Below are 19028 nucleotides of genomic sequence, written 5' to 3'. Positions count from 1 at the left end.
CAGAGATGGGTTTGAGCTAAACTATTTCCAAGTTAATTTAGTAGGGGCAGATTTTGATGAATGAATAAATGAAAAGCAAGTACATACACATATAAACATATAAAGAATGCAAAAATGTATTTAACATCTTTTACATTTTAGGTATTTGAGGGACAAAGATGGAAAATGGCACCCAATATCTCTAACTTAAAAAATTTCACCATCTGTTAAACTGTGGAAACATATGAAATAATTATAATATAATTTAAAATGATATAAGTGCATGGAAAACTTGAACAAATAGGCATGAGGGATATGAGAAGGAAGGAATCATTTCAATCATCTTTCAGTATAACTGATATTTATACATGTATGTACCTCATAGACAGACTATCCCCCCCACCCTGGTCTCTTATTCTCTGCCAGATGGAGCAGATTCATGTTGGGGACTTATCTTATAAATTTCTTTGGCTCATCATTCTAAGAAGGAAATGAGTGAAACTCCTGCACCAACCAATGACCATGATCAAGCCAGGATATATAGGATATATAGTGAACTGAAATCAAAGAATAGCAATGGTATTGAATAGCAATGAAGAGAAGCAAGCATCCTTCTTTCCCTTCATGAGTATTATGAGTCATGTGATCAATGCAGGTTCACCAGAAGGATGAGGAGAGTTGAGAACCCTTCCCTTTGAGGTCCACACCCAAGGTAGCATTATGAAGTCTACAGGGTTCTGTGGATCCTTAAGAAAGGCAGAGGCCCACCAGAAAAGTAAGGTAAATTCTTTTAGCTGAAGCTAGGCTTTGATATAAGTCTTTTGCTTTTTTTGGCTCTGTGTAATAGTCTTGATCTATAGTCCACACCTCAGTGATGCTTTCAAGGGAACTCCAATTGTCTCCTAAGTGAGAGTGAAAAATTCAGATGTTCTCTAAGAAAAGATTCTCTGGGTGGGAGGATGAGCCACGGAGTACTGTTATTGATGTCTGTGTGTCCTCAATCATTATGCAGGTTACAAACACGTCCCCCAAGATTAAAATGTCATCACCAGCTGGAGAACAAGCCATCCCATATGTACCACAATCTGGATTGGTTCTTAGACTGAATGGAAAGGTCAGGAAATACCCCGTGGCCCCTCAGCTCCAGGGATCTCATCTCCTCATTGAGCCAAGCTGTGCGAAGGCGCCTCTTCAACATGGCGGTGGCTCAGCTTGCTTGGCAGAAACACTTGGCAGTGGCAGGAATTCTCAGCAGGGCAGCTTGTTATTGCTCATCAAACACCAGTAGCTTTCACTGAGAGCAGCAGAAAATGGGAGAAATGTGTCTGATCGCATCCGGGCTGTGTGTGTCAGCACTTTTTGAGGCGTAGTTAGCTCGATCCTAGCAGGAAGCTTTGAACAGGAGGCTGTTCCATTCTCCTCCTGTCCCTCAGTAGAGATGATAGAAGCTGCCAGAGGGTCTTCACCCAAAGAGCAGCTGCCTTCTTGCCACTCCCTGGAAAATGAAAACCCCAACAGTAACCATTCTAATATTAGTAGCCCTAGGATCAATAATAGGACCAACTCTCAATTATTTAGGAAGGTAACTCTAGGTACTGACCATTCAAGTGTCTCCTTTTTCTTTACTACTAGAAAATTCACCTTTTAAATGATTCTATTAGATTGATACTGGGACAGGAGGTGAAATTTGTACTGTTTTTTCCTACTAACCAGCTCTGGTGTTGACTTTTTTTTTTAAGGTGGAGCTTGAAATTAGTAGCTAAGATGAAATCTGTGGATTATCTATTAATTTCAACTATGTACATCACCACAATCCCCCATGGGCAGAAGTAATTGTGTTATCACATCCTAGCAAACAAATATCCCAAAGGATTCATTTATAAGAGCAACAAAGGTAATAATAATAATATAAATGCATTCATTTGCCACTTACCCCATATACTGTAGTTACCTAGCCTGAGTAGGTTGAAAAAAAAAAGGCTATTTCAATTTCATAGTCAATAAAGCATAAAATAAGAGTTACTCACAGACCACTCATCTGTCTAACTTGGAAAATTTTACACTTTTAAAAAGAATTCCAGTTATTGGCAGGGTCCACATTCCAAAAAAAAAAAAAAAAAACATTTCCAGAAGCAATAAAGTACTTCTTTTCCCTAAAGACATGAATTTAACATGGAATTATCATAGGCATGAAGAAAATTCTTACTCCTGCCAGCAGCAAGAAATTCACACTTGTTGCTAAATTCTTAGACCTGGTTGGCACAATAAATACATCTATTTTTTAGACTCAAAATCTCACTGTAGGGAGTTGATCCTTTTATCATAGTACTGCCACCAAGGATGCCTTTAACAATCAAGATCCCATCTACTTCCCTTGCCATATCGGAACCATCTGTTGAAGCACAGATAATTATTTATGAGGGAAAACATAAAATAAATTCAGAAATAATATAAGGAGGCTAAAGGTAAGCATGAATGCATATAAAAGAAAATTGATCTTAACAAATCAGATAGTACACAAATTTACCACTCTCTCCTGAATTGAGTCCTAGATCTGTTTCCATGGTTTGTTTGGTTTTTCAGAAACTTAACAGGTCCATGATGATCCAAAGTTGCATTATTTTCTTAACCTGACATGAAAGAGAAAAATGAAAGTATTGCTATATTTACCCAAGGACTAATTGATGAGTCTTGTCTCTTACTGCTATCTTTAATTTACTTTCTTTAAGCACTTCAACAAACTACATCTTGCTCCCATTTGATACTGCTGGCAAAGTTACCTAAATAATTACTCTTTTTTTTTTAGAATTTCTGAATATTCAGTCCACTGATAGGGGACAGCAGCCAGGTATTCAGATGGACATAGGGGGTAGAGGAAATGAAAGGGATGAAATGGGAAGGACAGAACCACAGAGTCCTCAGGAAGGAATGGGGGAAGCCAGGAAAGCCCTGGGCTTGCTGCCATGTGTTCTCCAGGGTAAACTATAAGACGGGTCCAGACTTTTTTTTTCTCAACAGCAACCAACCTCTTTTTGGGCTGGGAAAAGGTATTCAGCAATCCTTTTCCCCCATCCGTGGCCCCCATTGCCAGCCAGTTTCCCAGGTACTAAAGCCTACGGCTGGAGTCTCATTTTGTCCTCTCCACAAATCAGTGTGTGGAGACGCTCTTTTATTTTCCTGGGGTGAGAGCAAACCCTCTGGCTGACCAGACAAACCAGTAGAGCATGACAGCAGTTGGCCAATTAAATCTAAGTGCCAGCCCAGAGCATCTGTTTCTGTTTCTCTCATGTTTTCCCGTGGGTGGTGGGTGGGGGTTCATTTAGGCTCCTTTCCACTTTTTTCCTAATCATGATCATTTGTTTTAATAGGGCTACAAGCGACTGTGGCTTCAAACTCAGGCTCAGCCTGAACAGAGCCAACAGACCCTGGCCTTTCCCACATCCCATGGTTAGCCCAAAGTGAAATTAAAACATCCCACTCTGCATTTATCCTCTTTCCTGCTTGTTTTCCAGGGCCTCCAGCTATGTTTAGAACTATATGGCTGCCTAATGTGGTATCCAAATGTCTGACCACTCCTCATCCCCAATTCTGAAGAAGACAAATGATAGAACCTGTTTTACATATATCCAATGTCAAAACTGCCATAGAATGGAGTCATTTCCAAACAGTCAAAGAGCAGCTGCCTTAAGAAATGGAAGAGAAATTATTGATGGGTGTGGGCCTTCTTGGCCCTAAATCTAATCTTAATAAAAACAGGAAGGGGAAAAAAAAACCTTGGAAAATGTGTTTGAAAGGTAAAGGAACACTATTTAAATGGTATCTCAGTTTCTTCCTGGCTGCTGCTGCCTATAGCTGCTGTCCACCACTAGATGTACCATTGGATGGCCCAAAACTCAAGGGTCCACCTGCTTCATTCCCATATCTGGGGTCCTTTTCCTCCTCACCTTCACTTCAGAAAATCACTTCTTTGCTTCAGAGAACAGTTCGGGTTCAACCTTTTACACAGGTTTTTTTCAGATCACCCCAGCTCCTAGTGTACTGCCCTAGCCCACTCCAAAAAGCAATTGGTATTTATTCTTTGTATATTTGGTATTAAAGAATTTTTAACAAAAATTACTTAATGGTCACTTGTCATGCATTATATCCACTGTTCTGTATACATATAGTAGAATGTAAGCTCCTTAAGGGGGAGGGATACTGTATGTCTTTTATATTTATAGCTTATTTATTTGATTGACTTTAATTCAACTCTGCCACTGATCTCCAGTTCCATGACATAAGCCTTGCCCTCTGATTTATTCCATGGGATATGTCTATTCCTCTGCTTTGCCCCTACTCATCCACAATCCTCCTTTCAGCATCTTCCTCTGTACTTCACCCAGAAGACCCACCTTGCCACAGAATCTCAGATCTTTCCAAATCTTCATACCTCACATTTAATCTTGCCATATGCATGATGTTTTACTGAACTAAAATAACCTGAAGATGTACATGATAAAGCATTCTGAAATGGAATATTACAGAGCTCCTCATGTTGTTGGGCATCCTTCATTTTTGAAGACATCATAGGGTGATGTCTTGACTTTCACGAGTTAGATTTAAGTGAAACAAAATTGTGCAAATTCGTCAGCCTCACTCTCTCTTCCAGAGTCACTGAAGTCTCATAGTCTTATGACAAAAGTCAGGACAATGATCCAAGATGCAATGTATGACCTTGGTGTCTTTGATGACTAAACAAGCTCTAATCTCCACCATTCCTTGCTTCAGTCACCTTCATGACCATTGGAAGCAATTGTTCTCATCTGCTCATTCTGCTTAGGGGAAGTCTTCACATATTTGGGATATACCCCCCCAACACACAATTCATTGGTGAGTTTGAGGTTTGACAGTTAGCTTCCACCTGGTTTAGCCCATCTGACAAGACAGTTTTACTGAAGAGTGGCAGCTATAAATCTACAGTTTCTTGGTGTTAAAAGTGAGAGTTGGGTGAAAGGTAGATTCCAAAACTGATGAGCATCCCTGAAAAGGGCTCAGGAGCTCTTACACTAGAGGTGCTACTCCCTCTGAACACCTTTCATACCTCACATTTACAGCTGTGTGCCTACTCCCCTGTATAATTTCTCATTGCAAGCAGAATTGTGATAGTATGGGATTGAGGAGGATAGGGAAAGGGAGGAAGAATCCTCCTCCAATCTACATCTTGTGGAATTCTTTAAAAATTGAAAAATATATGATTTTACTGGCAGTTAACTCCTCCAAGTCCTCTCAAAGGGTCAGTTTGTTCATAGAATATCTGTTCAATCTGCTAGAGACCTTCTTGTTCTTGCCCATGTGAGACAGGTAGCACTAAACTAGGACCATTCTGTTTAGAACTAAAATTCTGATCATAATGAAAAATAAATTCTTTAATGTTCATGGGTAATCAGTAACTCTTTCCCAAAAGAAAATGGAGATTGTCATTGTAGTAACCTAACTCTGAGTACATCACCTCTTCCTCTTAGTACAAAGTCACATTGGGAGCATTTTGAGAATGCTTTTCCCCCCTTAAATTAGAGCCCCTGAAACCTTATCACAGGTCTCTCTGAGTGTTTGCCTTTAAGCTTTCTTCTCTCTAAGGAGGGTTAAGAATATGAAGAAAAGTTAAGACATTCTAGAATCCTAGAAAGGTTTAGAGAGGTAGAACATGGTGTTCTATTCCCCACCCAATTTGGAAGTCTCAAAGAGAAATCAGTTGGTTATTCAATCAACTGGGGGGAACTCTCAGTTCTAGCCCAGCCCAACCCTGGGAATGTCTTGGGTCTAAACCAGATCTGTTCTAATCTTCCAAAGTGACAGTGTCTTCTTATGTTGCTTAGATCCAAAGGCCAGCTTAGATCCAGGACTGTCCATCAAAGAAAGTGACCCCTATGCTTATCTTAAAGTAGACCCAAGCTTCTGTCTCTTCTAGCACTTACCCAAACTCCTGTCCTTCAAGGGAACAGTGTGAGGAGTATGTAGCATTCATTGTATGAATTTAGCATTTTTTTCTCAGTATGACATTTTGAGGAACATATAACCACAGCCCTGTCCTACACTCCTTCCTGAGGCAGGTCCCTATATGACATGTCTCTATTACCCAGTCCTGTCAATAGCCCTGCCTTGACCCCATCGCTTTTGTACAAATTCTTCCCATAATCCCATCTTTCCTTTGGGGAAGGCACAAGATCCACTTTAATGAGAATTCACTATCAATCTTATGTCATATGTATAATGTGTTACTGAACTAAAATAACCCTAACTAAGATGTACATGATAAAGTATTCTGAAAAGGAATATTACAGAAATAATGTTTCTGGAAAGGAAAAGGGTCAGAGGGGAAAAAAGACAATAAAGGACAAATATGGTCCAATACCCAAGTTTTCATCCAACTTATTGAGATTTCACTCAGAATCCTCAAAATCCAAACTTATTACACTATCCGCAGTCTCCTGTCAGATCTGATGGTGTTTTCTTGAATCTCATGCTTCTTGACCTCACTACCTCATTTGACAATCAACCACCTCTTCATCCTAGATTCTCTCCTAGATTCTCACTCTAATCTAGTTCTCTTTCCTGGCTTATTCATATAATATCTACATACATACACACACACACACACACACACACACACACACACACACACACACTAAAACACAGGTGTACACCCTGGACCTTCTTCTCTGGTTCAATTAAATCAATCAGTTTGCTCTTTCTCACACCCAAAACTTTATTGTCTCTTTCTGTTCCTTGATACTGGCTGTCCCTTACCTTGTAGAATCCCTTTGTCCTTCAAGACACAACTTAGTCTTCTACGTGAAACCTTTTTTTTTTTTATCCCTGTAGCTTGATCCCTCTCAAAACTATCTTGAATAAATTCTCTGTACACTCATATAACCAAGAACAGACACTACTTCATTTTTGTCGTTATTTCTCCAGCACCTAGTATAATCCTTGCCTGTCACATAGTAAGTCCTAATTAAATGTGTTGATTGATTCATTTATTTCATTTCAACAATCATTTTTTATTATTAAGAGCCTGCCATGTGTAGATCAGTCCCTGTCCTCATAAAATTTCCAGACTAGTAAGGGAATCAGATTAGACAAGATAACTATTATAATAAAGGCATTAGTCATTGATCATAGTGATTGACTCTCATTCAACCTCACCACTTTAGTGGCTGAGGTAAGAGAATAACTTTATTGAGGGTAACCCCAGGACTATTAGCCCCAAGGAGACTTGTGCTTAAGCAAGGGGACATTTCTTTATAGTAGGAGACAGAAACAGGGGAAGGAGAAGTTCTCTAGGAAGGAAGTGTTCATGGATGCATTGCAACAAGACTGATGTTGGAGCTATTTGCTAGGAGGAAAGAACAGATGAAGAGAATTGAATGTCAGTAATTACACTGAAAGAGAAGACACTAAAAGATATAGAAATGCTACATGTCTGGGACAACTGATTGCTAGGGCATTGGAGAGAGAAGGAAGAGAGCCTACATAATGGGTCTATGATAGCATCCTGAACCTAAGAAACTCAGAAGAATCCTAATGACTTCATGCTGTCATTGAGTCAAATGACTGTGTCCAAGAAAAGCATTCATAGAGTTCCATGCTGGCCACTATTAGCAAACTAAAAGGTAAGGAAGGATTGCCTCTTTCCCCACCCCATCAACCTCATTCAAGATATTTTCCTATACTTTCGTATGTTTCCCTAGCAATTGTTATTTATTTGCCAGCACCTATAGGAAATTATATTAATTTAGTTTATTGGGTGGGGCAGCTAGGTGGTACACAGGGAGATGTGCCAGGACTGAAATCAGGAAGATTCATCTTCTTAAGTTCAAATTTATCTTCTTAGATTTTTACTACTGTGTGACCTTGGGGAAGTAGCTTCACTCTATTTACCTGTTTCCTTTCTGTAAAAAGAACTGGAGAAGGAAATGGTAAACCACCCCAGGATCTTCACCAAGAAAACCTCAAAAAGGATCATAATGAACTGGACAAATCTGAAACAATTCAATCATTTCTTTTCTAATATATTTGCTAAGAAAATTCCAAATGGGGTCACAAAGAGTCAAAAACAAGTGAAAAAGACTAACGAATAACAAGACTGCCTGTTTATTTTTCTATGTGACTTACTTGTTATTCTGTCTTAATAAAATACTTTACTATGTCATTTGTGGCTTCTCCATGGTGTGTGAATAGAGAATATACACTGGTGCTCAAGCTACATTTGCATAATTGAGATTGATTTCAGTGGAGTAGAGAACTCCAAATGAGGAAATGTCTTCCTCTTTTATTGGATCTTCATCTAGGTTAGATTTGCTAACATTAGGTATTCACTAAGATTCTATTCTGAGACCTCTTCTCTTTTCCTCATATTCTGCTTTCCTTGTTGAACTCATCAGCTCCCATGAATCCAATTATTATTTCTCTGCAGCTGATTCTCAGATCCAATCATCTAGCCCTGATCTCTAATCTTGATTATATGACTACCTATTGGACATCTCAAAAATGGATATCCCAAAGTCACCTCAAACTCATATGTCTGTAACCGAATTCATTTTCTTTCCCCCCCCAAACGTTCCCTTTGACTAACTTTTTAACTTTTCTGCTACTCTCAAGGACAACACCAATCTCCCAAATCATAGGGTGAGATGGGGAGAGGGGAGGAAATTATGTTTAATACCTACACTTCTCTCTCTCTCTCTCTCTCTCTCTCTCTCTCTCACACACACACACACACACACACACAAAAACACTCACTCACTTTCACTCTCTCTCCCCCCCATATCCAATTTTTCTACCTTCTTCCATATATCTTCCATATTCATCCCCTAACCTCTTCTATCATTGTCACCATTCTGGCATAGGCTCCCTTCACCCTACAGCTAATCTATTTCAGTAACTTTCTGATTGGTCTCCCTAACTCAGGTGTCTCCATTTCAGTCCACTCCTCACTCATAGACTAATAATGCAGATGTGTAATCCACTATGCAACTTTACTGCCAAGGATATCTGTACTAAGGGGGCAAACAGTAGAAATAAAGAGGAGAAAACTAATGCAAGAGATGTTATCCTCAGCTTCCTCTTGCTAAAGGAGATGGTAAAGTGCATTGCCACCCCTAAAGGCCCCTTAGAATAGAATAGAAACTTTTCTGTGCCAGTTCCCATTGAAAGTCTAATGAAAACTTTGAACTCCTCATAATAATTTTAATGCATAAAATATAGAGAATTACCAAGGAAACCAATTATATTTAAATAAAGATGTATTTTTTTTTACCTTTCATGGTCATGGACCCCCTGACATTTCTCCCTGAATGAAGAATCTTTGCCTTAGTGAGATCAAATTTGAGGAAAGCATCAATTCAGATTTTTAGTTCTACTGTCATCTGACTCACTGTTTCACCCCATTACATTTTTTAGCTGCCTTCTTCAACTCTAAACATTTAAAACCAATACATTTTCTTTTCTTCCTCTTCCCTTCTGGGTCTGCCTACACTCCTAACCTCTGTCCAATATTTCCTCCCACCATTTCATAGATGCATAGAAAGTCAGAGTTGAAAGGGATGTTAAAGATCATTTATTCTATCATCTGCATCTTTAAGTTAGGAAAATTAAGACCCAGGAAGACTAACTTGTGAGAGTTCCTATAATTAAATTGGAGGCAAAGACAGAACTGGAACTTCCCTCTTCTGAATTTTAAGCTACTAACTCATACTAATGAGTTAATAAAGTGATCTCTGTCCCTTTCCCACTATTTGGGTAGTGTGAGTCCCAGCTTTTTGAAAGCAGGATCAGCATCTGCAGATCCTGGCCAGGAATTCAGAAAAGGTAATTCCTCATTCCTAAGAAAAGGAATTAAAATCTGTTTTGTCATTGTATTCTAAGGACTGTGGGACCTTTTCATATAATTTGTTATCCTTCCCAACAGAATGTGAATAACTTAAGAGCAAGGGCTATCTTACTTTTTTATTGATTTTCTCAGCAACTTAGCACAGTGCTTTGTACTTAATAAATGCTTATTCATTCCCTCACTCTTTCAAACCCACCAAAGGATTTCTTCTAGGACATACTTGCCCATATGAGGCAGTATTCCAAACCTGGTACTATCCTAGGGTAACAGACTATTTTCATTATAGTTCAGTATAGAATAAAGAGGCAGGTTAAGACAGAAGATCCTTATCATCTGGATCCATTAAGACACATTGCAGGTCTAGGATCTCATTAGTAAATAGCCAGGGTTGACCAAGCACTGAAATACTTGGCTTATGCCAATCAAACTCCTACAGGACTGATTTGTTGATATCAGTCTTAATTTGTTCATCTAGAGTTGAGGGGTACATTGGTCAAATCATTTCTCTCTGGACTTTACTTTTTGACTTTAAAATCTCTTTAAAGTTCTGAATCTTTGATCCTTTGATCCCAAACTGGTATGGTATTATCCTGGTTTCCTGATTTTGAAGTACCTGGAAACCTAATTAATAACCAGATCAGTTATTAGTCATGTGTGAAATTATAGGAAAAATATAGATGGTTTAAAAAACATTTTCTTGTGATTTTTTGCTTTTCTTTCACATTCATTTTCCATTATTCTCTCCCCCTCCTTCCCTCTGAAATTTGCTGTTTATTAACAAAGAATAAAAAAAAGATGGGAAAGGAAAAAAGCAATTTACCAAAGGTAGTAGTATATGTATCATTCCACATCCACAGTTCTCTACTTTTTCAGAGAAAAAAGGTAGATGCAATCTCAATACCTTTCTTCAGGGAAAATCTTAGTCATTATAATAACACAACACTGGAATTAAGTGTTTGCTTTTTTGTGGTTGTTCTTTTCACTTACATTGTTGCAGTCATTGTTTATTTTCTTTCCCTGGCTTTACTTTCTAACTCTTTATAAGTTTTAATGTCTTCCCCGAGATTTTATGAATTTTTTATGTTCATTGATTTTTTTAATAACACTTTAATATTCTATAATGTTCTTGTACCACAGCCTTTTTTTTAGGTTTTTTTTTTGCAAGGCAAATGGGGTTAAGTGGCTTGCCCAAGGCCACACAGCTAGGTAATTATTAAGTGTCTGAGACCGCATTTGAACCCAGGTACTCCTGACTCCAGGGCCAGTGCTTTATCCACTATGCCACCTAGCCACCCCTACCACAACCTTTTTAGTCATTCCTTCAACAATCACATCTTTGTTTCCAATTCTTTGCTACCACAAAGAATGTTACTTTAAATATTTTGATGTATTTGGAACATTTTTTCAGTGTATAATTTCCATGGACATAGGTAGCATGGAGAATAGAGTACAGTTCAAATCCAGTGTCCTGTAAAAAATATACCTATGGTTAAATTGCAATACATAATTCTTGATCTGGATTTGAATACTAGCTCAGTCAATTATTTATTATCCATGTGGGCTAGCTAACCTCTCTGTGTTTCAGTTTTCTCATCTAGAAAATGAGGGGGTTGGACCAGATGTCTGGATCTCCATTAATCCTAGTACCTTGCTTGGATTAGTTATTTCCAATTTATTTTGTTTTTAGTTCGTTTGTACAGGGTTGTTTACCTATTGTCTATCCCATTTGATTGTGAACTCTTGAGAGCAGGGACTGTCTTTTGCCTTTCTTTGTAACCCTAGTCTCAGTACAGTGTCTGGTACACAGTAGGCATTTACTAAATGTTTATTGTCTAACTGACTGATTTCTAGCTCTGTAATTCTCGGAGTCTAAAACTCAATTGAGTTCAATGTCATCTGTCTATGTCTCTAGGCCACTAGAATGTGCAGGGATCACAGTTTACCTCTGGAACCCCCTAAGTGGGTGCACATAATAGATGTTCAGTCATTATGGGTTGTCTTGAATAGCCCCAGAATATATCTGCCAGCTGTTACCAAAACCTTCATTTCCTTTAGAGACATTGAGAAACTCTCACTATGCAATCCCCTCTTTCTGGATCTCCACCATGGTGCCACCCTCTGATTTCTTCATTTCCACCTCATTGCCATTGACATCTTTACTCCATCCTCACATTTTTCACCTCCTGTTTTATCCCCTATCATTTCAGCAGCTTCCTGCCTGCTGGAAGGCTTCCTAGAGCTGAATCTCATTTTGAGGCAGTGAATTCCTATTTGCCTCATGGATGGTGTCCCCTTTCACATAATTATGAATGTCAGTTCTGGAGGATGAGGTCATAGATCATGAGGTCAACAGTTTTAGAGCCAGAAGAAACTTGGGAGATCACCTAGTCCAACCCTCTCATTTTGTTGGGGCTCAAAAATTTGACCAAGGTCATAAAATTAGTGGGTATTGGAGTTGGAATTTGAGCCCCTTTATAATTATAGTGTTGTCCTCTCTCTCATTTATTCACTATTTATTCTGTATATAACTAACCTGTACTTATTCGTTAGCTTGTTTTTTTACCTCACTAAATTTTAAGCTCCCCGAGGACAGAGGGCTAGCTGGCATTTAGTAGGTGCTTAATAAATATCTATTGATTGACTGATTAACCCAAGTCCCTTGCTTCCAAATCCAGTGTTTTTTCTGTTACATCACCTTGAATTCATGTACAAACATTTGGGGAGTAAGGTAAATGCAGTCAGAAGGTAGAGAATAGAGAGATGCTGCTGATCATACCTACAGCTTTAAACTTTCAAAAGTTAGGAGTTAGGAGCAAGATATCTGGATCCTCACCTTATGCCAAAGGTTTGTACCAGAAGGTTTTAATTTATACTGGGTGTAGTTTTAGATCCATGTCAGAGAGTCTATGACTAGAAACAATAAGAATAAAAAACTTTAATGTAGCACTTACCACAACAATATGTGATTATCATGAGGGAATATAATGTTCATGCATGGATGTGCCATGACTTTGAGTGGGAGGATAGAGAAAAGGAAGGGTTTCTATAGAAACCCCCCTCCTCCATACAGTTGCAACTCTGAAAGAAAAGACTGGTAAGTGAGCCAGGCTCTGAATTTATTCTGTTTTAAAAGAAAAGAAAACTGCCTATAATGGTCCTTTTTTCCCCATTTCTGCTATGTATATGGAAATTTCCATTTTGACAAGTGTTGGTAAAATTAAAATTTTATCTTAAAGATTTTTTAAAAAGACAAGTCAGCCTCTCTATATAAAGGAAGGAATAATAGGACTAGAAAAAATGAAAATCATGAGCCAATTTGGACAAATCCATATCTAGTATTATATCTCTTCGTGTACATGTATTTCACCTTTACCTAGCTCCCCTCAATGAATATAAAAGCTTCTCTCGATTGTTCTCTAAGAAATCATGAAGGACAGAACTTCAGAAAAACCTGGAACGATTTTTATGAACTGGTGCTGAGGGAAGTAAGCAGAACCAGAAGAATATTATACACATTAACAACAACATTGGGTGATGATAAACTATGATGGGCTCACTCATTTCAGCAGTACAATAATCAAAGATAATTCTACAAGACTTATAATGAAAAATACCATCTATCTCCAGAGAAGGAATTATGGAGTTTAAATGCAGACCAAAGCTTACTATCTTCAATTTTTAAAAGTTGTCTCATATATTATGTTTTTCCCTCTAATGCTTTTCCCCCCATTTGATTTAACTCTTCTTTCACAGCATGATTAATATGGATATATGTTTAAGATAGTTATACATGTATAACATTTACTAGATTGCTTTCTATCAGGGAAGGGAGAAGGAGGCAAGAAGGGAGAAAAATGTGAAACTCAAAACCTTACAAGAGGGATTGTTGAAAATTATCTTTGCATATAGTTGGAAAAAATAAAATTTTTTAAATTTTTAAAAAGAATATGATTTTTCATCTTTGCATTTAGTAGGCCCTTCTTTTGCTGAACTGAATTCAAAACATAAAAAGCTTACTTTAAATTGAATTCTGAAATCAATGAGAAATAATGACACAAGACTAAAGACTGGCTAAATGTAATGCTGTGAAGTTGGAAAATTTCAGAGAGGCAGTTGCTTGAGAAAGCTTGGGGGTAATCTCTCTGCTCCCCACATTTCTGAATTGGCACAGACCTACTGAAATTTCCTTTTCTTCCTTTCCCCTTTGTCCCTATTTCCCAAGATGGGCCAAGAAGTGAATAAATATGTTTCCCTGGGGGGAAAAGGAAGCAAACAATTCCTATTTATTTTTTCTCTATAATTGGTATCATCAATGGACACAGGTGAGAGATTTCAGAGCAAGAGATCATAATATTCCAAATATAAAATTAAAAGAATTTCCTGTACTCCCAACCCACTCCTCACGTTAGCATTTCAGCCTAAATTCCTAGAACAAAGTCCCAGTCCTTTTCCAACAGAATGACCTAGATGTTGGAGAATTTAATAAATGGATGAATTTGATGTGGGATGGACACTGATATTGGATGGAGTGAAACTGGGATGAAGTGTTAGGATCCTAGCAAGTTGAATTGGTTAAAGCCTTGAGTTCCCTGAAAACTTGACTAATATAAGATGACTTGGCTCTTGTATGTATTTCCATTCAAATTCAAATACATTTTTAGAGCCCTCAGAAGGTAGTGGTTAAGATAATAAAAACATTACAGCAAGCTCCTCTCAATTCAGCAAGTCTCTTCTAGGCTTGGTTCCAGAATTTAAGGCAGAAAGGATATTCTCCCTCTCCCTACCTTTGTATTTATCTCTAAGCTGTCAACACTAGGTTGATTGGTTGGTTGGTTGGTTGGTTGGTTTGGTCGGTTGGTAGATGGTTAGGCACATCCCTACTTCAGCGCAAGGGGTAGGCCCAACATAAACATTCATGTGCTTACAAGATAATAATTACACCTTGGATTTACATAGTAACCTTCCTTACAGGGAACTCACAGACTTTCACATTATATCATTAATGCTGGCATCCCTGAGAGGCAGGGAGGGACAGGTGTTATTATCTCTATTTTACTAGGAGAACTGAAGGAAGTGATTTGCCTGGGGTCACACAGTTAGTCATGAGTTTTAATTTTAGTTAGTAGCAACTAATGCAAAGAAGTCAGATTTCTGAGCTCCTAGCCCATCATCTTTCGGACCTGCCTCCCCTCTCTTCCCCACCCCCACCCTGGATCTCATGGATGCAGCAGCATCCTAAAAGCATCTGTTGAGCAAAACCTGGATAATTCCCATAATGCAACAGGTCTGCAGGTGCTGGAGTTCAGGCATCTCTGGTCTGGCCCTGGGGGAGAGAGAAGGATGGTGCGTCCCCCTCCATACAGACATGTGGGGCTATGTGCTGGACGTGGGCAAACACTTCTCATTATGTCGCCTTATGGATTCAATAGAAAAGAGCTAATTCACTGAGGGCTGCAGCCCACCCCCACCCCCTCTTTTAATTCCTGTTCCTGTTTCCTGGCTCATCCCTTTGACATGGGGACAATTACAGCTATTCATATCCAGCCCCGAGGCCACCTGCCAGCCGGCCATTCTCATGCACATGGGGCTAAAGATCAGACACAATGAAGGCCAATCTGAGGCCTTTTAACAAGACCTCACTGAGAGGGAGACCCCCTCGGCCCCCACCCCATGGAGTGTATTCAGGGGCTGCCTGGGGCCCTCTCCCTGGGAATTCCAGGGATCCCTGGGCCATCCCTTTGGAAAGTCTTGAGCTGTGAGTGAAACCTAGCCCAGGGCCCAAATCCAACAGTGTAGTTGTTTTGGAAGAGAAGGCAGATTGCTTGTTTACCAGGTCCCGAAGGCTTCTGGGTGGAGGTGAATGATCTGACCCAGCTTCAGGCTGCCCAAATGTTCATCCTTTACCAAAAGTGACACGGAAACTGGATGGAGCCTCTAGTTTGTGAGAAATAAGAAACCAAAGATAAACTCTTTGGGAGTTAACCAAGTCTTCGAATCAGAAGGGATCTGGAAGATCAACTAATTGTAAAAGTGCTCAGGTGACCCAAGGATTAAAAGTACTAGACCTGGAAAGAGAAAGGACTGAATTCAACTCCTACTGCTTAAGCAAGTCACTTACCCTTCTTCTGCCTCAATTTCCTCAGCTGTAAAATAGGGATAATAGTAACAGAGTTGTTCTAAGGATCACAGCAGTAGTAGGTGGTGCTTCAGAAAGACTTGCTTCCTTCTTCCTCCCGACTTATGTGACCCTGGGAAAGTCACTTAACTTCTCTCTGCCTCAGTGTCTTCATCTGTAAAAACAGGAATAATAACAGCACCTGCTACATTTAATGAGATGATCAATATAAACCTTAAAGTTTTATATGTGTGTATGCTAACTAGCTATTATTATTGCAAAATTTATGAAAGATCATTCTGGGACTTTTTTGTCACCTATTATATCTAATTCAAATCTCTTTTTCCCTCCAAGTCTTATTCCACACAGTTGCCAAAATGTTTATTCCTCAAACCTGACTCTAACCATATCATTTTGCTGCTCAGAAAACACCATGGGTGCCAGTCACCACCAGGATAAAATGCTCAGGGTCCTGTCTGCCTCTCCAGGTTATTACATATTGCTCCCTGTCCACTAACCTGCCCTGCTTGCTGTTGCCTAGAAACAACATTCTAGCTTCCTTCTCTTCTCCCAGATTATTCCTCCAAACTGAAATACACTCCCTCTTTGTCCAGGTCTAATACCACACCTAAAGGAGACCTTCTTCCTTCTTTGTACTCTCACCCTATAGATGCTTTGCAGATAGGATCCATTTTCTTGATTTCCTCATGCTACTCCATAGAATATAATGAGGCTCTATGCCAAAAAAAGACCTTGATACTGAAAGTGTGTGTGTGTGTGTGTGTGTGTATGTGTGTGTGGAGAGAGAGAGAGAGAGAGAGAGAGAGAGAGAGAGAGAGAGAGAGAGAGAGAGAAGAAGAAGAAGAAGAAGAAGAAGAAGAAGAAGAAGAAGAAGAAGAAGAAGAAGAAGAAGAAGAAGAAGGAGGAGGAGGAGGAGGAGGAGGAGGAGAGGAGGAAGGAGGGAGGAGGAGGAGGAGGAGAAAGAGGAAGGGAGGGGAGAAGGTTGGGAGAGGGGAAGAAAGGGGGAGAGAGAGAAGAAATGGAGTGGGAGGGGGGAGGGAGGGAAGGGAAAAAGAAAGAGTGAGGGGAAAAGAAAAACAGAAGGAGAGAGAAAAGATGGTGAGGGGGGGGAGGGAGAGAGAGAGAGAGAGAGGTACTTTGGTCAAAGGTATATAGTTAGTGGCAGAGCTGTGACTCAAACACTAGGTGACAAAGTCCATAAAACATAAGTATCAAGTAGATTTGTTAGGGTATGAGATCTTAACTCTATTTCCTAGAACTTTAGATATATCATTTTTCCTCCTTATGTGTAAAATAGAAGAGACCTCATCAAGGTTGTAGCTGCTGAGAGGATCAACATTTCTCCAATTCAGTGAGGTCTAAGATGTTTAAACTGTTAGAAGGAACTCAATAAATGCTTCTTGATTGATTGATGGGTCTTAGTATTGCCCTGGAGTGAACTTGAACCCTCTAAAGGCTAAGGTTAATTTCCTCCTGTTCCCCCTCAATGTACCAAAATTTTAGCAAATTATTCATTACTTGCATATGAATTTCAAGATTAAGTTAGGAGCTTCTTTCTAATCTGTTGAATCTATTTTTATATCATCTCTCTTGGTAACTTATTCAAGTGTTTGGGAGTAGTTGTGTTTATGAGAGTATGGATCTAATGTAGTAACCACATTGTTATCTAAAACTTCCATAGAAGACATTTACCAGGACTTTTTTCATCTCCCCTGGCTGAATTGGCAGCTGACAGATCTTGATAACAAAATGAATGACCTTTCTGCTGAAAAGATAGAATTCATTTGAACTCAATAAAAATTTATTATCTACTTTAAATAATAGAACTGATAAAACCTTGATCTTTGAGTTGCTTACAAGAGACAGAGAAAGAGAGATAATGTAGATGGAGTCAGAAGAGTACTTGGTGCCTCTGGGACCTTGAGCATATCATTTATCCCATCCCCTTCATCCCCACCTCCCAGGGGCCTCAGTTTCCTTAACTGTGAAATTAAAGAATGAATTAAATGAACTGCATCTAAATCTATGATCCCAATTTGAAGTACAGGTAACAAATCTATCTATATCAAGTGCATATCCATGTGTGTGTGTATATATATATATTTTTATAAGTACCTATTTATATATAATGTCCTACATTCCAGTATGAGCCCCTTGAGGGTAGGGACTGTCTTTTGCCTTTCTTTGTATCCTCAGAACATAGCACAGTGCTTGCCACATGGTAAGTGCTTAATAATAAGTGATTGAAGGATACCACCCTTTCCTTGATACATATATTATCAATAGCATTTCTAAGTCTATCTAAGAACCACATCTCTTCCAAAGAGTAGGCCGCCCCACTTCCCCATCTTCACCATCACAAATACCACACCCATACAAACACCACACATACATACATACCACACATATCACTCACAGACACTGTACATTGGCTTTGAGCCTCTCTGAAGCTAGAAGGAGTTCCCGCAGAGCCAAACTACAGAAAAGAATTAGCAGGTCTGACATAGAGCCTATTATAACACATCTGTACTTGGTTTCTGGGGTCTAAAGGATTCAAACTAAGAAAGATGTGGATTGTGAATATAGCAAACCTTCTAGTCTCCTTCAGCATGGGGGAAAGAGGAGATGTTAAAAACTTCCCAGAGACTCAGACCTCCCAGGTCTGCATAACATTCAGATCCAATTTGTCAAAGTGCCTAGTGTCTATATCACCAGAAGAGGGGAAAACAAGACAAGTATCAATCACTGCAACCAACAGAAGGGAGAACTCCAGACCCTGAAAAAGCCAAATGGGATGGCAACCCTAAAATCAAGTCCCACAAAGAGGAGGCTTAAAGAAGAGCAGGATGGAAAGCAGGAAACACAGCCATGGTTCTCCTCAATCAGGTACTTACAGTCAATGGTATTTACAATGTGAATGCCACACACATACAAACACACACAAGCACACATACCAGGCATTCCCTCAGATGATATCAAGCTACCAAGCAGATTAAACTAAATTAAAAGCTGTGAAGTAATATGCAGAGAATGGTTTGCCCA

General features: G+C 39.2%; 1 long non-coding RNA gene across 1 annotated transcript; it reads left to right on the top strand.

Annotated features, from left to right (window-relative positions):
- The first annotated feature begins 388 nt into the window (after positions 1–388).
- Positions 389–4020, top strand: LOC141491737 (uncharacterized). The gene is made up of 3 exons (XR_012469736.1): positions 389–759; positions 992–1093; positions 3492–4020. It is a non-coding gene; the product is annotated as an uncharacterized LOC141491737 (long non-coding RNA).
- The last annotated feature ends 15008 nt before the right edge of the window (positions 4021–19028 follow it).

Source organism: Macrotis lagotis, chromosome 6 (assembly GCF_037893015.1).
Source record: "Macrotis lagotis isolate mMagLag1 chromosome 6, bilby.v1.9.chrom.fasta, whole genome shotgun sequence".
Lineage (NCBI taxonomy): Eukaryota > Metazoa > Chordata > Mammalia > Peramelemorphia > Peramelidae > Macrotis > Macrotis lagotis.
The sequence above is the reverse complement of the archived record's forward strand: the minus strand, read 5'-3'. Positions and strand labels throughout refer to the sequence as shown.